Source organism: Ambystoma mexicanum, chromosome 7q, assembly GCF_040938575.1.
Source record: "Ambystoma mexicanum isolate Mex_15411 chromosome 7q, UKY_AmexF1_1, whole genome shotgun sequence".
In the NCBI taxonomy this organism is placed as follows: Eukaryota; Metazoa; Chordata; class Amphibia; order Caudata; family Ambystomatidae; genus Ambystoma; species Ambystoma mexicanum.
The window spans coordinates 734,238,023-734,264,870 of NC_090941.1; the positions used below are offsets into that span (position 1 = coordinate 734,238,023).

A 26,848-nucleotide genomic window follows, 5' to 3' on the forward strand; every position below is an offset into this window, starting at 1 on the left:
TGCAGGAGCTGCATCCTCCGGAACCACAGGGGGTGGTGGCATGGCTGCACCGACACATGGCACAACATTGTGCTCAAGTGGCGCACCCCTGCCTCTTCCCCCTCTGTGGCTGCCCTGGGCACCCTGGAGTCCCCCTACTCCCTGGTCACCACGGCCACGTCCCCGACCACGCCCGCCACGAGGAGGACGCCCAGCTGAGGCGCCCCTCACCTTTGGTGCCCTCCCAACCATGACACAGATGTAGTAGTGCTGGCACAGATGGAGTGGCGCCAATGGGAGCTGTACACCACAATTGACCTGGTCAATTGGGGTGAAGGGGGTGGGAAGCAAGATGTTAACAGCCCCCTTGCACCTGCAAGGCTGTATGTGACCCCAGTGATGTGGTGACGGGTCACGCAACGCTCAGGCACCCCAAAACTGCAGTAACACTGTGCATGCAACCCTGCAGCCTACGTGCGTGGATTCAACCTCCCGCAGTACGCGGTGGCACCCAGTAACACGAATAATGCGTACGCGTGGGACACACAGGCTACTATGACATAGAAAATGGGTGCGATACACAGGGGCACCCGCAGTGGGAAAAAGAGCGTGTGCGACTCACCGTCTGACTAGCGCGATGCAGAAAAACACGCGTAGCCAATACCCCAGCCAAAAGAAGAGATACGTCCTTGATAGCTGTGAAGTTGTGATGGCGCGCGAAACAGGAAGCAGCAACACACGTCGGTCTCCACGAAAGGCACGTACAGCGAACTGCTGGGCCCGCTCACCTTTAGCCCGTGCTGAGGGAAACGCACGCGCGCGTCACGTCATTTACGAGCATGGGCCCTTTCCTCTTATTACGCGGACGTGCAGTTTTTCACGCGCTCTGAAATACCCATGCACGCCTGTACGCGTCACGTCACAGGGGCGCTTGCGCTTGAGGGGCCTTCTGTCCAATGAAAATGTGTATGCGTGCAGACGCGCTTACGCGCTAAGGGCCTTTCCTCGAATTACACGCTGACGTGCAGATTTTTCACGTGCCAAATCACTCTGTATCAAGCTGGCCACGCGTAAGCACACGGAAGACCACGCTCCTGCCCAGAAGGCCGAACTACTGCCCCCCAGACCCCCGAGCACGCTCCCACCTGCCATCTGCTGCTGCCTGACTGCCTGCTGCCCACGTGCCCTGCCATTTGCTGCCTGCACATCAGCCAGGGGTGCTGTTGCTGTGACCACCCCTGCTGGAACCGAAGACTCCCGACTGGGATTCCATCGCTCCACAGCCCAGCCCCAGGACCCAGTTGCCCACCCACTCCTGCCTCTGGGGTTGTCATGTCGGGGCAAACACCATCTGAGACCACTGACAACCCCCGGCCAGAGAGGCAGAGGGGCACCAGCTTCAGTGCCACCGAAGTTGGTGTCCTGGTGGAGCAAGTCCTGGGGCAGTATGATGCCCTCTTCGGAAGTTCCCACGCCGACAAGGAAGGACGGACTCAGATCTGGACTGATATCGTGACTGCCATCAACGCGGAGGGGGTGGCAGTCCGTGACTTACAACATGTCAAGAAGCGCTGGGAGGACTTCAGGTCCAGGACCCTGAACAAGGCCCGGCGTCTCTTGAAGGCAGCGGATGCCAAGGGGCGCCAGGGCCACTTGTCGGAAGAACATATGAGGGTCCTGGAACGCATATCCCCAGCGCTCCACGTCCAGGTCCTTGAGAGGCAGACCCGTCTGGAGTCGGGCGGTAAGTGTACATGCATCCTGATTGTGAGCTGTGCGTGTGGTGATTTTTCAGTAGTGTGCAGGTTGCACATCTGTTTGTATGGGGTCGAGTATGGGTGGGGGTGTACAGGGCCGTGGGGCTAACACATGCGAGGGCTGGAATGTGTGAGACATGGATGGTGCTTGTGTGTGTAGGCTTGCATGCCAAATGCAGTTGTGTGGGCACACATGTTTGGATGAATGTGTATGTAAGTAGACATGTCCGTGATGTCACGCATGTATGTTGTTTTCATCTGCATGTATCAGCACTGTGTACATGTGCATGGGTGTGTATTTGACAAGGGTGCAACAGTGATGCAACATGGATGCATGTGACAGAGGCATGTGGAAGCCTGATCGGCAGATGTGACATGGATGCCCATCTGAACACTGCGACACTTGGCAGAGGTGTACACATGCATGCAAGTGTGGTGGTGTGTGTACATGTGTGGTGCACTTCCTGTGTTGCATGTGATGTCTGGCTCACCTTTGCCTGCTCATGCTGTTGTATGTGTATGGATGGTGCTGGCAGTTGCGATATGGCTGTGGTATGGCTCATGTGTGCGAGTTGAAATGACATGTGTGTTGGGGATTGTGATGACATGTCTGAGGTTTGCCAATGCCACTCATGTACAACTGTCATGTGTGTATGTGTCCATTGTACAGTGCCCTGATGGCTGTGTTTTATTTCTCCCTGTCTGCAGCGTCAACTGATGAAGAGGGCGGAGAAGGTGCTGTGGAGCACAGCGGCGGGGATCCCACCGCCAGCCGGAGACGCAAGGCCCGGCTCCCCTCCCATGTTGTCATCTCGTCGGGGAGTGAGGAGTCCGGTGCCACATCCCAGGCCGCAGCTGCCGGGGGGAGGTCCAAGAGGCGGAGGTTGGAGCTGGACTCCTCAGCAGCAGAAGGGGCAGCTGGGACCCCACAGGGCCCAACAGGGGAAGATGTCACGGAGTCATCCAGGTTGGTGGGGGGTTTGGTGGAGGAGGAGGCCGTGCAAGCAACAGAGACGGGGTCTGGAGGTGGGGATCCCACTGGTGCTAGTGGTGCAGTGCAGGACCAGGGACAGGAGGCAGCACAGGCCGCCGCGGAGGTGCCTCTGTGCAATCCTGTCCCTGATCCTGTCCCTGCATCATCTTGCACCAGCAGGGATGCCTACGTCCAGACCCGTTTTCAGGCAGGGGATGAGCTCACATCAACTGGCCTTCCTCTGCCTGCGGACGTGGCTATCCGGATCCGGGTTGAGCCTGTTCTGAGTGGTGTGGCGTTGCGTCAACGGGCCATGCGAGGTGACCTGCAGTTTTTTCATGAGGAGACTGCACGTCATCTCGAATGGCTCGTTGACCACGTCAGCCTGCTGGGACAGGTCACCCAGGCCGGATTCCTCCGTATGATGGGGCTTGCTACGACCCCCTCCTCAACTGAACCCCCTACGCGCCAGTCGTTCTCCGTGCCATCTTCCCGCCCATCAGTCATCTGGGTGCCCTGTGGAGCTGCCTCTGACGGTGCGGCCAGGCTGGTGGAGGAGGCATCCCTGCCACAGTCGGGAGTCGGACGTCCAGCAGGGGTGGCCACATCAACGACTGCACCCCAGCGGGCGGAGGATGTGCAGGCAGCAGGAGGCAGTGCACGGGCAGAGGCACAGCAGCATCAGCAACGTGGTGGGAGCCATGAAGGCTCGGGGCCTTCAACATCGGAGGGGCAGGCATCGGCCGCAGGGCAGGAGGACCCAGGACAGAGATTGTCTTCCGTGTGGCAGCGGTTGGGCCACGCCATAGATGCGGAGCGGCAGCGGGCGGAAGAGGCATGGCTCACAATGGTCAGGGCAGAGAACTCCATGCGGAGGGCCCTGAGGCGGGCCGAGTGCCTCGAGGCAATCCGCAGGGGTTTGGAGGTGGACACGTCGACGGCCCTGCGGACCTTCGGGGCCATGGAGGAGGACCGCCTCCGAGACATTGAGCAGGAGTTCGATGATGCCCTGCCCGGGACATCCACAAGTGAGCCGTCAAACTAGCCCGCTGCCCTTGTACATAGTTATGTAGGTAGTGTTAGGTTTCATTTTTTTTTGGATTTAATTTGGACCTTTCGGACATTGGCCACATTTTTGTATATAGTTTATTTTATTAGTTAGTGTAGTTAGATAGGTTTCCTTTCTTATGTTGGGATAATGGACCCTGGCTTGGTCCCATGTACATAGTTCACTGTTGGATTGTATTTTTCTTTCACATTTTAACCATGGAGCAATGGCTTTCTTTTTTATTTCCCATTGGATTTTGTTTTGTGAACAGTGACTTTGGACACCATTACTTTGGAATATGATTTTTGGTTTTGCTTTTTTTCACGGACATGCTTCTTTTCATTTTTGTACATGCACATTTATGTTTCTTTATTTTTGATTCTATTTATGTTTGCTTTAATACATATTTTTTTTATCATACTTCAATGTGTAGTATCATCTCATTGGTTTCATGCATTTCATGATATGGGTTTTGAGATTCACTGACACCCATTGGGTGTATGTGAGGGAAATGTGTTTGTTTCGGAACTTGCAATTGGTGTTCTGTCATGTAATTGCCAATTATGAGTGGGTGGATGCAATACTCGGGTGGGTGTTTCGCATTTGGAGGCTGACCATAGGGACCAGGGATCTAGATTGTGATGACATGTTGGCTGGGGAACATGAGTTGGACATGGGTGGGGGCCTGCTGGCAGGTGCCCCACAGTGCTGGGGGGTGGCGGGGTGGGGAACATGAGTTGGACATGGGTGGGGGCCTGCTGGCAGGTGCCCCACAGTGCTGGGGGGTGGGGTTGGTGGGAGACATGGGTGGGGGCCTGGTGGAGGAAGCGCCCTGCACTGCTGGGGGGTGGGGGTGGGGGAGACAGGGGTGGGGGCCTGGTGGAGGGTGACCCTGCACTGCTGGGGGGTGGGGGTGGTGGGAGACATGGGTGGGGGCCTGGTGGAGGGTGCCCCTGCACTGCTGGGGGGTGGGGGTGGTGGGAGACATGGGTGGGGGCCTGGTTGAGGGTGACCCTGCACTGCTGGGGGGTGGGGCTGGTGGGAGACATGGGTGGGGGCCTGGTGGAGGGTGCCTCTGGTGGCTGGGGGGCAGGGGGACATGCGTTGGTGGGCACTAGTGCAAGTTGACATGTGGGTTGGCTGGGGGGCATGGCCATGGTGGATGGGGTGCCTGCAGGACATGTGCAGGGTAGGCCCCTGTGGTGTGAGCCACCTGCAGGGGCCGTGGAGGGTGTAGAGGGAACACCTGGGAGGACCCACACGTGCAATTCACGTGTGGTGCTCCCCGCGCACCCCAGTAATGCACGTACCCTGATGGAATCGCGTGAGGTACTTCCCGCGCACCCCAGTAATGCACGTACCCTGATGGAATCGCGTGAGGTACTTCCCGCGCACCCCAGTGATACACGTAGCCCACTTGCCGTGCTCGTACAGGGTTAGCGCAGCCCTTTGCGCTGGATTGGGTATATTGATGGCTTTTCCCTGCGCAAGAGGCTTTCTTGGGGGCGTAACTGACACTGCTGCAGGGTCTCTGCGCCACTGCGCGCCACGGCTGGTTTTGGTGGCTGGAATCCATGAATACGCTGTGCGCGGAAATGGATTTTAGCGCACGCGGCTGGCGCAGGGATTCGCACGCGCACACTGTGTTCCAGCCGCGTGCGCCACTTGTGCGCTGAATTCTATGAATTACCCCCTAAGTCCTTCAGGTTGCTTTGTGCCTAGATGGTCTGGGCTTCTGGGATTGCGCCTGCTACTCAAGTCTTCCATACAAAATTTAAGTCCTGGCCACTACATTTCTTCCAAAAATGTTAGCTTAAAAGGCCTTTGATGGTTCAGTAGCTAAACTTAACGGGATCATTTTCCACAATTTGTAGACGAAGAGAAAAGATGACGAAAGAAGTGACGGTGACTTAAATGAAGCAGTGAAACTCGGGTGCCTGAAGAAAGCAAAACCAGAGCTGACTTTATATTACTTGCAGCCGAACCTCCTCATCCAGGAAAGCGGACCAATTACACAGCATATTAAGTGAGTAAAATTGTTTAACAGAATGGCATACATGTTGCAATCCTCTTTTGTCCCGATCCTGTGTGGAAAAAAAAAGTAAGACAGACACAAATTATCACAGTTCAAGGGTGTTTATTGAACAATGAAAATGGTGTGCGGTTTGGAAAAAATGCCTAATCTTAACCAAAGTCTAAGATGGGGACAGGTGTCAACCATCAAATGAAAAATAACGCAGTCCCTAGTGGTGTCAGGTGAAAAAAAAGGTCTAATACTAAGAAAACCTATTGCCAATTTTTTCCGCTAATCAAAGAAAGAGTGTGGGATAAGTTTCAGGAAATAAATGTGTTTTCAAATAATAAGTCAGGAGGCAGTAGCACTTTTTTGAGTACAGGGCAAGGTGGAGTTAGTGGAGCACAGTACAGTCTCTGGCTTTTCTGGCACAAGACAACAGTTCCAATGGTAGTTCTCAGGACCGTTGATGGCCAAGTCTTGTTTCCTCGAAAGTCTCTTGCCTTCGGGCAAACCACAAAACAAAAGTCAAAAGTTCCTTTAACCAAATGAATGTTTGTTTCTAAAGTTCAAAAAGGGTGATGGTTTCACCCATTGGGACCTGGGTTTCTCCATATTCTTAAGTATTTCACAATATCGATGGGTGAAGACTTCACCCCTCTGTCCCCCTCTTCTGGGCTGACCCTTCTCAATCATATTCCTAATTTTGTTTTTGTTTTATTACATTTTTACAGTAAATATAAAAAGGATAAAAACAAGATATCATGATGAAAAGAGAGCATGTGCCATTTGTTCCAACAAGTTACAATATCGAACAAAGCTCATCATTATACATCAAAGAAAAGAAACCAGAAAAAATATATATTTATATATATATTCTATTAAATCCTCCACCCCTAAATACATCTTCCATGTTTGTATCTAAACATCTTCTAATAACCATGCCAGCATACATCTTACTATAACGAAAGGGTTACAAACAGTGCGTTAATGAGATCTCGTTAGCCTCATATTATTTTTAGCCTCTCTTGCATTGCGCCGGTGTGTATGGGTAGTGAATAATGATGTGTGTTGATATGGTGTGTGGTGCCATTCGGCCTCTCTCCATCCGTCCATATATATGGACTTCAACTTCATCCAGGACCTATCTCTGCTTTGCCCTTCCCCGGTCTATCTATGGGGTCATCTCTCATTCCTTAGATCTCCTCCTCGGTTCTCTTTCCTTTTCTCCCTCCGCTACAAGTGGGCTCTGTCCAACCTTCCGGTTCCCATGACATTTTCTCACCTGTATTGCAGTTTATTCTTAGTTGAGATGGATTTCCGGTAGGCGTTAGTATTAGCCGTTTCTTTATCAAATATATGGGTTTAATAATTCCCACAATCTGTCCGCTTGTGTTGTATTATGTTTGCAGCGTAGCTTGAGCGCAGCACGTTCCATTGCACAAATCTTAGATAATAGTCTGGTCCAATATGTCTTTGTGGGTGGGGAGCTCCTCTACCATTGTAATACAATGTGTTTACGTGCCGCAAAAAGCATAATGCCCATCTGTGGGTGAGCACATCCCCATGCCAGCCATCGATGCCAGAGTTGAATAGCATGGTATTGGGGGTCAATGTGAGATGGGCCCCCCTTATTTGCAATATTTGTTGTTGAATCTTATGCCAGTAGGTCGTCATGTGAGGACAGGACCATAGAATATGGCCCATATTACCTGTTTCTGCTCTACGCCAGCATGTCAGCCTTTGGGTCAGACCAATCCTGAATAGTCCAGCCGGGGTATAATAAATGCGATGAATAATCTTAAATTGTATTTGTCTACTCCTTGATATTCAGGGACTTTTCTGGTATGGCTGTGAAATAATCGTATAAGTCTCTGGTATCAATTGAGACCTCAAGATCTGTGGACTAGGTTGTTGCTGGTACATGATTTCTGCCCATTGTTCGGAATAGAGATGGCATAGAACGTGCAAAGTCTTGGGAATGTATCTATGTGTTGTTCCATCTCTATTTTCGAAGGGGCTGGGCTAGCTTGCCGGCTAGTGTCGGTAGTGTATTTTGTGATTACAGTGTGTAGCGCCTGAACTTGGAGCCAGTTTCCCATAGGTAGGCCCAGCATGTGATGCGCAGTTTGAAAAGGCAATATTTAGTTCCCTTCACAGAGGTCCATTACCCGAATCCGTGACCATATTAACTCTTGTCGGGGGTGCAATATATATTCAATCCCAAACGATAGAGTGCACGTAAACTGCACGATGTATGTGATAATTTAGTGTCTTTTCCTTGTTGGGATCGTAGTTTGTGCCATTGTGCAATTGTCGGTCCGATTATAGGATGCAATTTGATTGGTCGTGGCAGTTTAGTCAGGGGAATAGCCAAAATCTGTATCAGAGTCAAGGGGTGCATTATAGCTAGTTCTACCCTCCTCCAGCTAGTCGCGTCATTGGAATCTAGCCATTGTTTTGCCCAGCATTTCTGTGCTGCTTGCTAGTAGCTGGTCCATGAGGGTAGCGCCAAGCCCCCATCAGATTTAGCTGCTTTGAGGATTGGCTTTTGTAAGCACGTTTTTTCCCCCAACACATACATTTTGAGGTAGCAGTATCCAGATCTTTATACATTTTAGGGGTGGGTTTGACGGTAGCATAATAGCAAGATCTATTAATTTCGGCATCAAATTCATTTTAATGGCGTTTATCCTACCTGTCAGTGAGGGGGTTAGATTTTCCCATCTTGAGAGGTCTTGCTGGATACGCTCTAGAATATGTGGGTAGTTTAAGTCTTGGAGCTCATGGATAGAAGCACTAACGTTAATCCCAAGATATTGTATGTGGTGCAGCTGGGTCGACACCACCCGGGTCCCATGGGATGTCGCAACGTAGTGGCAGGATCTCGGATTTACCCCAGTTGACGTTTTACCCTGCCATTGGGCCATATTCCTGTAAGAGGTGCCGGATTCTTGGCATTGAGGTCGGGCATAGACTGACGTATAACAGTAAGTCGTCTGAGTAAAAGGAGACTGTGTTCTTTTGTTCCTCGTTGGATGCCCGCCCAATCCGGGTTGGTGCGTCATTTCATTGCCAGTGGTTCGATGGATAGGGCATATAAAAAGGGGCGATAGTGGGAAACCTTGTGGCGTACTTATAAAAAGGTGCGATAGTGGGAAACCTTGTGGTGTACCTGTTTGAAGACCAAACGGGGGAATGTTATGCCATTTGTGACCACCAACGCTGTTGGTTCAGTATATAGCAATCCAATCAGATTGATAAAGGAGGTCGGAAAGCATATTCTGCCAAAACTAATTCCGATTGGACCTTGTCAGAGGCCTTTTCGGTGTCTGTGGCTAGTATGGCATCTCCAGGGTCTGACTTTCCTCCAAGTATCTCTCTGTGTACATTGTCACCAGAATGTCTATTTCGGATGAAGCCTGTGGGATCTTTATGAATCGGGCATGGGAATATTTCTTCAATTTCTTTGCGCCAGTCGTTTCGCCAGGATCTTGGCATCTGAGTTAATTAACGATATTGGGCAATAAGAGCTGCATTTGTCGGGGTCTCGGCCCTTTTTATGGAATGCTACTATGTTTGCTGCCAACATTGTCTGCGGTAATTGTCCCCGAGATGTCGCCTCAGCGAACACTGTTACTAGTCTAGGCGCCAGTAAGTCCACCATGGTTTTGTATAGATCAATGGGGATTCCGTACAGCCCGGAGGCTTTTCCTGATGAAAGTGAAATAATTGGGCTGTCGATTTCTGGTGCTGTAATGGCAGTGTCAAGTCTATCTCGCTGAGCAGTGGAGATTTAAGGTATGACAATGGATCCTATAAAGTCGCGGATGTGTCTGTCTGTTGATGGTTTAGGAGCTGTATAGAGTTCCTTGTAATATTTCGCTAAGCGGGCATTCATTTCGTCCTCTCCCACTAGGAGGGTTCCATGGGTGTGGCATATTGAGGCAATCGTTTGCGCGGCTTGTCGTTGCTTCAACGCCAGAGCCATCATGGAGTGGTCTGTCGCTGTCTAGATAATGTTTGGGTCCAATTAGTACAGGATTTATGGATGCATAATTACGATATTCGCTTGATTTCCACCCTAATTGTGCGTATTTGGGTCAGGGTTTGCTGTTCATGTGCTGCTATAGGGAGGTATTTGTGTAGTTGTGTCTTTTCCCCCCCATATTTTTAATTTGTCTGACCATCTCGATATGCATTGGCCTCTCGTATAGGCTTTATAGGCATACCAGCATGTCTATGAGTCATATTCAGGATTTAGCTTAGTAAGCCAGAATGCGTTGATATTAGAAAATCTGGGTAGCTCAGTGCCCTAATTTTGAGGCACCCTGTCGTGTTTTGCATATCATGTCTGGGAGATGTAAGTGTAGCTGTACTGGTGCATGGTCTGTCAGAGTGGTAGGGAGTATACTGAAGTCTTCCACCATATGTAGAGTATTGGTTGGGAGTAGCCAATAATCAATTCGGGATTAACTGCCATGACTAAGAGAAGACGGTATAGTCCCTCCGGTCATTGTGTTTGTGTCTCCGTACATCTCTCAACCTTAAATCGATCATTAACGTCTGTAGAGCATCCCGTTTTCTTAGGGTAATTGGATTGATTGTACTGGCACTTTGCCGATCTAACGCCGGATTAATGGCCAAATTAAAGTCCCCTCCTAATATTGATAGACATCCCAAAAGGTTGCGCAAACCGTAAAGGTGTGGGTAAAGAACGTCTGGGTATCTGTAGTGGGGGTGTATAAATTCAATAGGGTGATAGGGCGTTGGTGTAAGCGTCCCTGTAAGAGAATGTATCTTCCCTCTTTATCAGTGATGGTATCTTAGATATGAAGAGGGACTTGCTTATGGATCAATATAGAGACACCTCTCTGGCCAGAGTATGGAGAGTGTGCAGCTGGTCCCACCCAACTGCGTTCTAGTTTCCGTGATTCTGTTTGTTTAGGTGAGTTTCATGTAGAAATATAACCTCTCCATGTGTTTTAGGACGCGTCTTCTCCTAATAGAATGTCCCAGTCCCTGAACATTTAGTGTTATTAAAGTAAGTGTGGCCATTTGTAGTTGGTACGGGAGCTTTTCCGCTGTGTCAGAGATTTAATGTTTGTAGCATTCATGGTGTTCGCTTTCTGTCGGGTGAGCATGCGTAACCTTAGAACCTTACCCCAACCTATAACTTGAACATCAACCAGAACGGTAGCATGACTATAGAGAACATTGGGGTAAACCTTTTAATTCCCAATACGTGGCATTAAAGCCCACGCATGGCAGTGGTGGGTGTAGGCCAATATGCCAGCATCCTTTTCCATGCGTTTCCACGTCTCCAGAGAGAGTCATGTTGAATCTGTAAGTATCCATACTGATAGTCATAATCAAAGATTTCGTTGTAGGGGGGCCACTTCAGGCCGCTGGAGACGAGTCTCACAAACACCTATGAATATGAATGTCTCTCCTCCTTGAAATATACTGGAAAGAAATCCTAAGTCACATCAAGGAGATAACAGGGACACAATTGCCATTCGACCCAATGGTGGTCCTACTGGGAGAGGTGGTGGAGGGATGCTATGCTACATCTGGACCGAAGGGCCACCTCATTACCCATATGTTAAGCGCTGCTAGAATAACTCTGGCTCATACTTGGAAGAACAAACAAGGGCCGATAGTAGCCATGTGGTGGGTAAGACTATGGGGGGTAATGGCCATGGAAAAGACTACCGCATTATCCCATGGTTCCTATACGAAATATTTGAATACCTGGATGACACTACACAAATTTACAGACGATAGAGAACAAATGTACTTTAAGCTGAAACTACTGCGCAGCGTTTCTGTTATTTAAAACACACACTCTGAACTGGAAGAATGTGCGACCCAAGAGTCTCAAACTGTTGATACATGCTACACCATATTGCTCCTTCAGGTGGTCTGTTTGTGGTATTGTTTTTGTCCAGTGTCTCGGCCTTTAAGATCCCTGCTTGATTTGTGCCATTTCCCTCTGCCCCGAAGACCGCGCTCGGGGAGAGAGATGGGAGGTAGCATCTGTGTTCCTGTCGGCTCAGTACGGTCGAAGTCTGTGTTTACCAGGTTCCGCTGTTGTATAAATGGCCAAGCTTTCTCTGGTTCACCAAAGGAGTACCACTGTCTTTCTAGTTGAATGCACCATAATGCAGGACATTTTAAGTAGTGCCTGTGTTCAGTGCCTTTAAGTGCAGCAAAGATAGGATTGAATCTTTTCCGGTGCTGAGAGACCTCTGTTGAATAGTCATTAGAGTTTAATAGTGGCGTCACTGATTTTTACTTGGTCGGTTGCCCTGTTCGCCTTCAAAAAGGCCATTTTGTGTTAAAAATGGAGAGGTCTTAGTGTAATCACTCGAGGGTGTTCTCCTGGTGCCGGTTTTGGAATACGGGCACGATGGATCATTTGTACCACCTATTCTCTGGGATTGTCTATATGGAGTACATCATGAAGGAAGTTCTATATGAAGATCTACAGATCGGGCCCCTTAGAGTTTTCTGGGAGGCCCACCAAGCAAAGGTGATTGAGTCGAGATCTACCTAGTCTCTGTACTTCCTTAATGGTGCCGTCCAACACAGTCGCCATAGTGTCACAGTTATCCACCAGGGCGCGTATTTGTTGTTCGTTGTCTGTGGTTCTTTACGCTTGGGCATCTAATCTTGTCTGAACTTCCTGAAGATCCAGTTTAATGTCCTGGACGGTGGTATTTGTTTCTCGGGTCCGTTGGCCAATGATTTTTTTCCTCCAGAATGGCTTGTAGTTGTGACGTCCATTTCGGATCTGTGTCTCGTTGAGCGATGTAATGGGGTGCCTGTATCTCTGAGGCGCACTACGATATCTCTGGCCAATTCAGAGTCTGAGTGTGGCATATCACTCGGGTGTCGTCATTACAACCGGGATGTCTGTCCCGGATCCGGTCGTATGTGAGTCGCTGAATTTGTGGTTGTGTGACCTTCAGTATGGCAAATAGAGTTAACCAAGTGTTGGGGTAGTCTTTCGTGTCCTCCGGTATTGCCTTTATTCAGGGGTGCAAGTGTCGGTGGTCGGCAGGGCGAGGGACACAGTGGGTTCAGTAGAGTCTTTCCAGGCTAATGGTGCTGGGCCCCACAGAAGAGCTATATATTCAGTGTCCATCTTGGAGGGAGAGTGCAGCAATGGGCTAGGGTGTTTGTCTTCTGGTGCCCTCTCTGGAGTTACCACACGTTCATGCAATATTTGAAATAGGGTCTCCCTGGGAGTGCTCGTTTTATTCACTGACCTTTGTTCCTCTAGTAGGGTGAGTCAATACAGCGCTAGTGTACAGTTTTGATGGGCCCTATAGAAGAGCTCTGGAAATAGTAATCTGTTGTCTCCACCGTCTCATTATGACTGTGAATCCTCTTTATGTCGCTCTCCAGGTGGTTTGCAGTGAAAGTTTTAGTTAATTGTTTGTCAGTTTCCAGAATTCCTGTAATATCGGCTATGGAGCTGTCCAGTCATTGTGCGCGCTATGGATCATTCGCCGTTTTTTTTGTGGGATGAGCCGGTAAAGTAAATATATGAACGCAGGTCTTTTTTCTTCCTCCCGGATGTAGCAGGTGTTTCCCCTCTTTGTGTCAAGCCTTCGGGCGTCACCCTGGGTTTACCGTGCATCTCGCGGTTCCGATAGTGTTTTCCACCGCTGGTGAATCCAGATGTTTATCCGCTGCTCCGCTTCGGAATTCAGGCGTCGGACATAATGTTAGTGATAGATGGGGACTGCTTTGCTGATCATGCAGTTGAATCAACTGAATTCCTTTGTCTCATTTACGGGGCTCGCCGGCGTCCTCGTTATGGGGGAAGGCGAATGGGCAGTCGTCACTGTGGGCCCATCGCATGTACCTGTGAATACCTTTGACACCCCTGCTCCATATTAATTTGAAAGCGAGTCAGGTCTTCGTTAAAGTGTCGCCCAGCCTTATGATCCGTTGCGTGTATGTTAGATGCATTTTTGAGGAGGATATATTTTAATAATTGTTCGTCTGTGACGGAGCTACGTCAACCTACTGCCAACTTGCTTGGGTTCTTGAACGCCCCTCCCCTCGTATTCCTAATTTTGTGTATGTCACTTATTTTCTCACTAAGCTTTCGGTGATAGCTTTACTCTTTGGATCTCCCTCGTTCGGACCTCTTTCAACTGCCAGCAATTGGGTGACGACTTCACCCCTGGATCTCCCTCGGTCGGGCTCAATCTCTCTCGACTGCCAGTGTTGTGAGTATCGGCTTCATCCCGGATCTCCCTCGGCCAGGCTCGGACCCATCTCTGTTTCTCAGAAACATTTTGTCCCTCTTCTCAGGTATCCCTCGCTGGATTCACTATTGCCTTTTCAAAACATTCTCCTGGTTTCAAATGTTTGCAGGATTCATGTCCCTTACCTTTGTTCACAATTCAGGACAAACTTCCCTTACTTTTAGCCAACTTACGGATTGGCTAAAAGTAAGGGAATCTTAAGATTGTACAAGGCTTTTGCTCGACCCTCACCGACCCACACGTATGACCGCTTTGAGTTCCTGTTCATTGACATATATTCTTTCTTGCCACTCTGCGATTTTCACTCAACACATCCCGGCTTTTATCGATTCTCCCATCGACTCACAGGCCGGTACCACAGGCGCGGGTGTCTCCTCTGCTCCGCCTTATCAGCATAGGCTTTCCCTGTGTACTGTTGACATTTGCAGCAGGGCACTTGCTCTATTGTACGCGGTCTCAGGTGCTTATCCACAAAGGTTTTGTGGGTCTGGGGTGAAAAGGGCAAAGTCGCTTCTCTCCTTGCCACACTCTCTCCTCCCGCTTCCTTTTTCCTTCTCTTGAACTGGCGCCTTCTAGTAGCCGCCTCCTTGTGCTGCCTGTCGTATCTGTCTTGCTCGTACTGTGCTCCACCTTTTATCCCTGTGGGGGATAAAATCAGGTGTGGGTGATTCTGATCAATTGCCTGACCCTGGTATTGGGACATGTCAGGTAAGCGGCTCTAGTGTTTGTCCATTGTGTTATGCAAAAAGGGGGGGGAGGGTAGTAGTTTGGAATGTCCGCCGTGAGAGGAGGGGGGGGGGGAACAGATGTCAAAGGAAGGAGGATACCGCTTCTCACCCATCGGTGTCCCACACCACTCCTTAAGGACCCCCTCTCCAGGTGATGCTCCCTCACTGGTCCACCCCCAGGAACTCGATCCAATAGCGGTGGCTGTGTCCTGACCATCTGGATGACAGACCCCAGAGGTATAGGCAGGGAGACACCTTCAGGTTTCTCACAGTGTGTATTGATATTTTGGTTGGAAGAGGAGTACTGTTTTTATTTTATTTTGATTTTGTGCACAGTCCTATCAAACTTTCCTATTTCATGTTCTTTGAATGACCCCTGGATGTCCCAGTTCTTTTTGTCATTTTTCTTTAATAATGTGCCCCTTGGGTTACGCGCGAAGGGTATCTTTTAAAAAATTCCATGAACATATGCATGCCTATTATGTTCGGGAGCACTTCGATATAAAGGTATTGGCCTGGACTCACGTGGTGAGATGCTTTGATTTGATACAGACTTCGACACTTTCAACCACGCCATCCTCATGAAGAGACTAGAAGGACTAGGGATAACAGACACTTCCCTACTACGGATCAAATCCTTCCTAACAAACAAAACAGAAACAATATGGATGAAACCTTATAAATCCAAACCCAGAGTCTCCATGTGTGGAGTACCACAAGGATCATCCTTCTCCCCGCTTCTATTCAACATCTACATGTACCTATTAATCAAACTCATCAAAAAACAATGCTACAACTACGCCGACGATACTCAAATAATCTTCAACATACAAGACACCCGGGAAGAAAACACCACACTACAGAATTGCCTTCGTGACATATTCAACTGGATGAACCTCAACCATCTCAAAATCACCCCAGGCAAAACAGAGATAATGATTGTTTCAAAAAAGGGAGGAGACGTCAACTACATCCCCTGGCCAAGAGAGCTCGGCACTACACCAGAACCATCGTCAACTGTAAAAAAACCTAGGGGTCCTGATGGATAACAATCTCACTCTGGAGCCACAAGTAAACTCGGTAATCAAGAAAAGTTTCTTCCTCCTGCGAGCAGCAAAAAGGATCCTACCGTTCCTGTCGTTCGCCAACAAGACACTTACCATCATCGCTCTGATCATGTCCAGAGTAGACTATGCCAATAGCCTATCTATACCTGGGCATGCCCGAACAACTTCTAAAAAAACTGCAACGCATACAAAATGCAGCAGCCAGACTCCTCCTCCAGCTACCCAGAAGAGAGCACATCACACCCGCGCTAAAAATACTACACTGGCTACCACTGAAACAACGAATAAAGTTCAAGGCCATGTGCATCACGCACAGAGCAATACACAAACAAGACGCAGAATTCCTAAGTGACAAACTACGCCTACATCAACCGACAAGAACACTAAGATCAAGCACCGACATACGCCTCGAACCAAAACTCTACAACAGAAAAAAACTCGGAGGATCGTCTTTCTCACAGCAGGCACCCAAAACCTGGAATGACCTACCTAAGAATATACGGAATACAACAAACCACCTAGCATTCAGGAAACTCCTCAAATCATGGCTCTTCAAAGCGTAACCACAACGGAGACGCACTAGAATGCCCAGACATTAAAACAATGATGAAAATAACTCCAACCTCGACCACTCTCAAATTGGACAAACACAAACCAAACAACCAACCACTCGACAGAGCATAAGACATCATGGAAAATAGCCACAAAGGAAGGCTGCAGAGACTGACCACATACCTAGACCCAGACAAAAGCCCTCAAGTGACTCTCCCACTCGTACGTACCGGACAAACATATCCAGACTGGCAGACGCACCTAGATAGACGTTAGCCTGCGGTACATCTGGATAGGATTGATTGAAGGATAACATGCCCGGGCCTAGAAAAAACGTGAATGCTGGCATGGGCCACACTTAGAACACCAGCCTGCGTGGCGTTCGGATGGAGTGGTGAATGTTGGCATGCCCACACCTGGATGGAGTCCTAAACATTGGCCTGCGCCGCGTCTAGATGGGAATGTGAGGGCCAGCAAGTGCCACACTCACGACAGAACTGTGAATGTTAGCATGGTAAAGGTCAGGTAACCCACTAACCAATATAAGCTCAAACTCTGCATACTTCTCACTCAAAAAACTCACACAACAAGGCGCACGCACGTCACAACACTGCAACAACAACACATAAGCCGGAACAACAGCACACGCGGACTGACTCCGATCCGTTCACCCTACTAACCCATCCCACCTTTATCATTTACAGATCCGCCTGAGCGCCTGGGGACCAATTCCGTTGGTGACGGTGCACGGTACAAATACCTCTTAACATTTAACATGTATAATGCACAGAAAGGCGGGGTAGACTAAACTGCATCTGTGCAGAAGTGGAAAGATGTAATCACACAAGCTGATGTAGAAGCCAAAGAAGGAAGAGCAACATAAGCAAACCATGAGACTGTAAGGCAGATATGAGATGATTTTCATTTACAAACGGAGGGCGTCTCCGCCGGGGACCAAGGCCAAATACGCCTGTCCCCCAAACTTATATCTGGAATTGGGGACGATCGATCAGCAAATGTAGATTTCCATAGCTAAGAAGTCTGGGAGGACAAGGCAATGTGTAAATACGTGCCATTATTTCTGTAAGAGCACAGAGCACCATCCAGCAACTTTCTGAACATAAGCACACGGCAAAAAGCAGTGCTTTTTAGTTTGGGCTACCTAAGCTAAAGCAGTTGCATTTAAGAGTACAGCTAGGGAGAAATGGCATATGAGGAGGGACACAGCTTGTAGGCATTTGTTTTTTTTGCCCACTCATTAACTGCCCATGGCTATGCTAATCCCGTATGGCCATTCCGACCCAGTTCCTACCCCTCCCTGCCCACACCACCTTCTCATGGGAACTCTTTTTTGCTCGCTTTATTCAAATCTTATTATCAAACTTTGCACTCGAGTGCCTTTCAGTGGTTTTTCAAAGCCGCTGTAAACCCACTACTGGTGTAATAAAAATTATATAACCAGGTCTACCTTCAGCCACTCGATTTTATAATCACCATCCCTGTCCTTCACTGAAGTCCTGTAAAAACAAGCATTGCTAAAGCCAACAGTTTCAGCTTGTGTATCAACATTAGGCATTCACCAAGCAGTGCTATTATATGCCCAGGTACTCGCACCATTTTGCAGCTGCTAGAATCCAGTTAATACCACATAGCAATGCCTTTCCCATGCTTACTCAAATGCCAAAACTGTTGGCATTGCCAATGCTCATTTAAGAATGCCTGTTATCTATGCACCCTTCCCAGCACAGGAATACGATGAAATGGGTTTGGAATGCAGGTTGTCTGGGCACCTTGTTTTGTTTCACGCATATAGTTTCTTAATCACTTCTAGACACTTTAGTTATTTTTACATTGCTGATTAATGTGCATTTTTAATTTAAGTTTGTACATGTTCCGAGATTGAGGAATAGCAATATTCAAAATATGTGGTGAAAAAAACTGTGTTTACAGAGTTAAGTAATTTAAATTATTTTTCTAGTGATGTAATACCCCATGATGTAATTTCCTGTGGTGTCACCCTATACACATTAGATCGGTGCCACACTTGAATTGCTGCACTTAGCCCCACACATCCTAGGAATAGACCTGCGTGCAAAGTGAGACACACAAACAAAATCTTTCTGGCAAGCCACTCGCATATATAACACCTACACACACTGACATATACTATAGGTTTATGGCCCTAAAAGAAATGCATCAACCCCTTAGTGTTTATTGGGGAGTGGATGTTTTCATTTGTACTTCTATTTCAACTTTCACTGTGGCATTCAGTGTGCCTTTTAAACTCGCTCCATCCACCCCGGGCATCAACTTATCTGTGAGACGGCCACAGTAGGAGTGGGCATCTTGGATATGTACACATCAAACACTTTTTTTTATAAATGGTAACATTGCATTGTCAATTCCATGTGTTTCCAATTGCTGTATAGTCTCCTCATTTTTGCTTTTTCAGAATGGACATTTGTAAATTCTTTGTAACACAACAATCCAGTGAAGCAGTGAACATGCCTGTTTTGCAGTCTACTGATCAACATGTCAGAGGGTGAGAAGCTGAACATACAGTTCAAATGAATGCATTTCAAGAACTTCACATGACTGTATCACAGCCACAAATGAGTATGACGAAAGGGTCTATGGAGCAGAATATACCATTGGGGCAACAACTGGCAATGCGGAAGATGACCGGAACAATGAAATCTTTGTTCAACAGTAATCAACCAGCCTTTCAGATAACGATGAGAGAGCTCTTCTAAGTGCAATAGTTCCAAATCTCCCATCTGAGAAATGTATACAAGTTCAAAACATTGTAGTGCAGTCACAAAACCGGATGAAGCGCATATTGCATTTTCAGGAAAGCTTGTTCAAAGATTGTCCATGGTTGCACTACAGTACCAAACTGGAAATGTTATTTGCTTCTGTGCTGAGTCTGCTGCATTAAAACTGGTTGATCTCTCGAAGAATGCTGAGTAAGCATTTGTTAGTATCGGTTTTAACAATTGGAAAAAGGCTATAGAAAAGAAGCACCAAAATAGTTTTGCTCGTGCATACTCTGTACAAAACGTAATGGATAATTATGAAGCTATTCTGGAAACATTAGAAGAAATTGTAGCTTCCAGGAATAGTAGTGATGTGCCTGCTCGTGCCTGTGGCCTATTAAAACAATTTCAAGAAGGAATACCTTTTTTAGGTCTGCAGATTGCTCTCCAAGTCATGCAGCTCCATGAGTGCTTGAATATTGCCATGCAAGGACACCAACAAACAGTATCAGGATTACTTGCAGCTGTGAATCACACACTGTGCTATCCTAAAGCTTTGCAAGGAACAATCCTTTGACCGTCTACTCTTGTACAGTAACCATGTGGTGACAAGATATCAACTGAAAGAGATTGAAGTCTCGAATTCCAAAACATATTGATGAAGGATTAGCTGAAAAGGTTCATCCAAGCACCATGAAGGACTACTATAGACCACAGTATTTTGAACTTTTAGAAAGTTTCTATGCAATTTATGCAGCGTTTGACAGGAAGGCATCGAAATGTATGAACACATTGAAAGCTGCTTCTACCAGGCAGAAGCTCTGAGAACATTGTTAAGTACCCAGAAATCGCATATTTCCTCCTCTCTGCTCAAGTAACAACATTATCAAGCTTCCATAAGTACTCTTCAGTCTCAAAATTGGTAGACCTCTTTTGACGGATGCCTCCCACAGAAAGAGCCTTCTTTGCACGGTTGGAGAAGCTACTGTCGATCCTCCTAACTGGTCCAGCATCTTTCTGTGAGGCTGAGAGGCGCTTTAGTGCTTTGCGACGACTGAAAAACTCCATCTCGGTTTTCGAGATAGAAAACTTGCTGCAGAAAATGCAGCCTACGTCTTGTTCTGGTGATTTTTTCCTAAGTTTGTTCTTGGCTATTTTAAACTGTTTGCACCTTTCTTTACATGTTTTATAAATGCCTCAAGCAGAAAACACTACCAGATGCTATAAATAAAATGTTGTAGTGAAACCCACGCTTTCTGGTGAAACTGAGCAAATCAGTAACTGTGTTAGAAATGAATGAACTATGTTAAAGATGGCTATGTGAACTCGACGGAGGGATGCCAAGGGGAAAGCTACTGAGAGTGAATTCTGCATTGAGATAAAGCAGAGTGAACTGTATGTTTGGCAAACGTGAACCCGGTTGAGGGATTCCTGCGAGTTGGGGTGAAGAGTAATATACCCGTGAACATTGTGTCGACAAGAGTGAACCCGGCTGAGGGTTGTCTACAGAATAGGTTGTTTAAGAAAAGACAAAGGCTCTTCAATGTTGCGAGCTGTATTTGAAAGGCCGTAGTGAACCCGACGGAGGTAGGCCTGTTTTGCAAGGAGGATCCGAGCCCGGTGGAGGGAGATCCTAGGGGCGAAGAGCAATCGCCCCAGGCACAAAACCATTGAAGGAACGTTTGTTTGTTAGTTGGTTATTTTGATCCAGCAGGCTTTCTAAGGCAAGAGACTTTGAGGAAGGAGACTTGGACCTTGAAGGTTCTGGTAACGTTGAATAGACTTGTCAACCTTGTGCTGGAGAGGCCCAGGAGTGGGCTGTGCTCAGGAGTAATGCCTTGTCCTGTGCTAAAAACATGGGGAAGGGAGCTCTCACCATACCATCCTGACTTATCATTTTGTGAACACTTCTTTCTTTTCTGGTGAACATTATCCCACACTCTTTTTTTGTAACTTAGTGATAAGGATTTTAGTATAGGCCCTTTTTTATTTGACAAGACGCTACTAGGACTGCCTTATTATTATTTGATGGTCGTAGCTTGCTCCCATCTTAGTTTTAGGTATAAATCAGTCTTTTATCTCACCCATGCATACCGTTTAATAAACACCCTTGAACTGTGATCACTTGTGTCTGACTTTACTGTTGCCACCATGAGTTCCTTACAGTATCGTCAAGAATGTCTCAAAAAGAGATCACATTTCAGACCACAGAAGGGACCTTCAGTGGCACCCTATAGTATACAGGATCAAATTCAAGCTAAACACTATGGTTCATAAATGTATCTTTGGATCAGCACCCTCATATCTAAATCAGAGTTTAACTCAGCAAACAACCAATAGACCTACGAGGTATTCCAATACGCAAAGGCTGATCTGTTCTAGAATCAAAAAAGGCAGAAGCAGCAGCGGTTCCTTCCCGGTACATGCCACCGCAGCCTGGAATTCTCTTCTTGTTGATCTCCGCTTAGAAAGAAACCATCTTTTGTTTCGCAAAAGATTGAAAACTCTGTTGTTCACCATATACCTGCTTTTCATCTGGGCTCCTTACTGCCGCTGACTTTCTTTCTGTTTTGTTATTCTCTGTTGTTCTATGTCTAATTGTGCACTGCGATACCTGTGGGCTTATGCGCGTTACAAATATTAAATAAATAAAATAAAACCTGGCTGCATACAACTCACTCAGAAAAGACTCATCATTTTTGTGTGTGCAATATACATAAAGATATGATGTTTCTGGTTGACATACAAACAATAGCAACAGAATTTGCCATGCGTACCGAACGCTGCAACAAAAATATTATATCATCACTGGCTACAAAATAATTGGCAGATTTTACTGTGGCTATTTTTCCCAAGAGAGAAGGTGAAGTACAAGGGAACAGGGGTGCTGTTAAGGAAGGGAGATGGGGCTGAACCGCCTGATCGGTCTAGATGGAATTGCATGGTTATCCTATTAAGACTTTGTCACTCGGCTGGCCTTGCCTTATGTTGGTTTGAATATGGGTTGGTTTGTGTAAGTAGATAAGTCCACAAGGTGTCAGCTGTCCCCCCAGATTTTATGTCTCTTACGCCCTTGAGGAGGCGACTTTGAAGTAAGTAACCCAGTTTATTTAGCATGTAAGTAACAACCCTGCAGTTTCTGCAGCACTTCTTCTGACTGCACTCCCAGAGACGGCTCAAGGGGTGGTCAAGTGGTGCGGACACAAGGGGGCGCCACAAAAAGAGATGCTGCCTGTTCATGACACTTTACATTGTGTGAGTTGGTGGCTCCCTTTACAAGACACTGTCATGTATATTGTCAGTCATTGACTTTCTATTAGTGACAGGCGCAGCATGATCTTTGAATAGGCGCTGGTGCCGCACAGCGGTCATTCACTAATAGAAAGTCATTGACAGACAATTTGCATGACAGTGTCACGTAAAGGGCGCCGCCAGCTCACTCACTTTACATTGTGCGAGCTGGCGGCGCTCACACAGGGCACTGGTAGACCTGGGGCCGGTGCTAGGGCCAGCACTGTGCACTCCTCTCCAACTGACTCTCTTCAAAAAACCCTTTTACAATCCTTGTGGTCTAGAAACTTACTCCATACTTGATTACATCTTCTACATACTACAGGTGACGTACACCTTTTACAAAATAGTGTACTAAAAGGTTTCAAACACATTTGCAATTTTCCACAATTGAAAGACGCAGTGTATCGAAGAGACCTATGTGCACCTTAGTGTAAATTTTGGTGGCCCGTAAAGTGCGGAAGGCTGAAGATGGCACACCCCATAGCAGGATTGTCATGGTTAAAGACATAACATACTTCAAAAATGAAACAACAAAGATATATCATAACAGATTTGACATTAAAAAAAAATAATCATTTTGCTCATGGTCTTTTGGGGATTTTGGAGTGTGTTCGATAGACTGAAGCGACCTCCAAAAGGGGCATGGAGGAACGCGAGAGGAGGAAGGCTGCCTGGTCTGGAGACAGTGCGCCTGTCTAACGGTGGGGGTATTACTTAGCAGTGACTGTCTGGACATAGGCTCTGTGCTGACGTTCTCTCGGCTTTCCCCTTTTCAGGCCGAGGGGAGGCACAGGGACACGCCTTCTGCTCGCCGAGCCGCCTGACTGCCCTCTCGGTCGCTGTGTGTATGACAGGCCACCCCTCCCCTGGGCCTCCTGTAGCGCCGCCTCCTCCCAGTGCAGCTTGGCGAGCCCTGCAGCATCGTCTGCTGCTTGTACCGAGAAGGGCAGTATCCAAGTCTACTGCTGGCTAGGCACATCGAGCATCGAAGTCTACTGCTGGCTAGGCACATCGAGGGAGCGGTCCCTGACAGCAGGTTATTGCTCTGTCTTTAGGGTGGTGGGGGAGGGGTGTGTGTCATAGTGAGGTAACTCTATACTGGGTACAGAAGCGGCTGCTATGCTGGCCCGAGGCGCTTAGCGGGTAGTGTCGGTGGGCCATGGCTCTTGCAATAATACTGAAACAACTCCTGGCGTTGCATTCCTGCACAGTTCCCCAGGACCTCAGGGAATCTTTCCTGCTGGCAAATAGCAGTTTCTTTTTTTATTGAAACCATTAGCTTTACAATAACAAAGAAAAAAAACATCACTGTGTCTGAGCTTGGCAGAACAATGTCCACAGGATAACATAATTACTGATAGCCAGGTGAATAACAGAGGACCCCAGCGAGTGATATTGCGTCTTCATACAGCACTGGGATATGAATGAAAGAAAACCACAATTACCCCTCGGCCCTCCCCATCCCATCTGCCCCATATCTTCATGTATGTTTGCGGGCACCCCCTCGCCCTATACATCCTCCTCTCAAGAGATAGACATTGGTCCATTGGCTCATTCTCGGGCACTCTGTCGAGCCCCGTAGTGCTGCAATAACCCTCATAGCAAGCCCCATTGTTACGGCCAGAAACATTTTCTTGTATTTCGTGTACCCGGCTTCTCACCAAATCCACAGCAGCTGACCATTTACATATGCATCTCCCCCAGAAAAGCTGGACCTGTGTGCAGTCCCACAATGTATGGTAAAAGGTGTCCCCTTGTCTTCCGTATCTCAAACGCCCATCATTCCTTGCGAGGCCCCACTGGGATAATGCGATTCAGGAGTAATATACCTGATGGAAGATCTTAACTGTATCAACCGAAGTCTGCCCGCAATCCCAACTTCCCTTGCAACCATGAGAGCCTCCACCCATTCTTCCGGTCCCAACTGCCACACATCCCGCTCCCAGCTATCCTTCAGGCGAGTTAGTTCCCTGGTGCCAAAGGCAGTTATCACCTGGTACAGTGTAAAGGTTACTTTAGAAGGGATACCCGTTGGGAGTCGGTTAGCCTCTAGGGATGAGCACTCTGGGATTTCTTCCAGGGTTGGCAACTGATCCCTCGTGGTATGTGTAAGTTGCACATATCTAAACTACTTGCTACCCGGAAGACCATATTCCCTTGTAGTGTCTCAAACGAATAGTCGGCCCTCTTGTATCACAGCGGCTAGGGGAAAATATCCCCTTTGCTTCCCAACTCCCAAAGTATCCCATTTTATGCAATTCAGGCAGGTGTATATTGTGCCAGGTGGGCTGAGCCAAGGTCGGCTTGCCTACCCACCAGATGTACTGGTGTGCATCCTCCCATATCTGCAGCATGTGTCGTAACATCCCCGGGAGGTCCCCTCCCTTCCTCCCTCCTCCGCACAGTGCATGTCTAGGTGTCCGTCCATTCATCCAGCCCCTCTCAGCCCTGATGTGCGGGTGTGCCGTGTCCCCATTTAACCAGTCGTTTACTGCCCCGAGTTGGGCAGCACAATAGTACAGTTGGAGGTTCGGTAGGCCTATCCCTCCCACACCGACCTTTGTAGTATCTTCAAGGTCACCCGTGGCTACCCCCCCCACCCCCACAGCAACCCCCCGTAGGTACCCCTCAATGTCTGTGAAAAGGGACCCCTCAATGTCTGTGAAAACTTGCTTGGGAATTGGGAGTGGGGCATTCTGCAGAACATAGAGAAATTTGGGGAGCGTCAACATTTTAAAGAGAGCCGCCTTGCCCAGTAGGGTCAGTCGCAGAGATTGCCAGTGCGTTATGTGATGTGTGAACCTGTCCACAAAGGGTGAGAGATTAAGCCGGGAGAAAGCTGATATATTCGGGCTCAGGTGGATGCGATTCAGGAGTAATATACCTGATGTATTTGAAGCCGGAGACCGCAATCACATACGGGCAGGCAGCCTTGCTGAATCGCACCTTCACCTCCCTGCACTGGAAAGAGGATTTATTTTTGCTAATTTATTTTAAGCCCACTGAAACCTTGGTATTCCGTCAGTAAGAGGGTCACAACCGGACACGAGACAGCAGGATTGCTCATATATATCAGGATATTGTCCGCACAAAGTGAGAACCTGTCTTCTCCCTCCCATGGCCATTTAAATCTGGTGCATTCCGTAATCGCCCGAGTCGTATCGCCAGCTACATTATGGCTAGCATGAACAATAGCAGGGTCAGAGAGCACCCCTGCCTCGTGCCCAGCCCCAAGGGAAAAGGCAGATAAGAAATCCCTTTCACCCGAAACTATGCCGTCCGGAGAGGTGTAAAGCATGCAAACCCAAGACAGAAAATTCTCCCTAAACCCCATTCGACCCATGATTTCCCATAAAGCATCCCACTTCACTGAGTCAAACGCCTTTTCAAAGTCTATTGCAAGGAGAGCCAATGAGTCGGTATCTGAGCTGCCTGACCTATGGTGAGTTGTACCCTAAGTAGGTGTCATGATCACTACCAGGGTCCCTGGGTTAGGTTCTGGTGTCTGGTCCAGGAAGGAGTGTTGGTACAGATCTTTAGGGGCTAGATGGGTTTTATTATGGCAAACATGGCATTCTCACATTCCCCAGTACCATGGTGACAATGGGCTCCCATAGAGATCCAATGGTGTTCCAGTCCCTTTAAGATGCCGTCCCGCGGGTCACTGTCTAAGCAGTCATTGAGAACTAGACGTTGGGCATACAGGACTATAAAAGCCATGCCTCCGCAGTAACACACGCTTCGCGTTTGTTCCGGTAACAGCGTTGTAACTCTACCGCGCTCCGCTCTCAGACCTGCAGAATAACAGAACAAGTCTTGTTAAGAACTTGAATAGCTCACAGAAAATCCACAGACCTTAGTTTCCAAAGTACAGTTTTTCCTCAGCAGCAGCAGTCTTCCGACAAGTGACTTCATGTTCTGTAGTTCCGCAGTTCAGTCAGCAGTCTTCGTCCATGGCCGCAACTTCATTCTGAGATCTTCCGACCTCCGAAAACCTACAAAGACAAAGGTACCATAGTTAATGAAAGAACATTATAGAATAGTTGTGAATGAAAATGACCATACACGCACCGTATACGTACCTGAAGCACCGATGAGCTTTCACCAAGCATTCCAAATGCCTCACAGACAAAGCTTCATAACTAAGGCACGCCGTGCTGCGCGCCTTTACCGAACTATGCGTGCATACTTACCGCAAGAGAAAACCCATAGCTGGATACCGAAGGAACGCCATTTCCGCACGCCTTCACCAAAAACCATGCACACATACTTATTTCAGAGAAAACCCATAGTTTGGTAAGGAACTCACGCAGGCCCACGCACCCATTTTCTAACTACACGCGCAGCCTTTCCTCAAGAGAAGACTTCCATATTTTGTTGTTCGACGTCGCCCAA

The 26,848-nt window shown here is 47.9% G+C and overlaps 1 protein-coding gene across 3 annotated transcripts in view; it reads left to right on the forward strand.

Moving 5' to 3' along the window:
* Positions 1 to 26,848, forward strand: part of RDX (radixin) — a 1,120,111-nt gene that overhangs the window by 137,625 nt on the left and 955,638 nt on the right. Inside the window, exon 2 of one of the 3 annotated variants that reach the window (XM_069639965.1) lies at positions 5,632 to 5,783. The exons of 1 other annotated variant lie outside the window; for it this stretch is intronic. The gene's annotated coding sequence lies outside the window, so the exon portion shown is untranslated. Of the gene's footprint in view, positions 1 to 5,631; positions 5,784 to 26,848 lie in introns of those variants that run through there. One more of the 3 variants, XM_069639967.1, reaches the window with a different exon arrangement.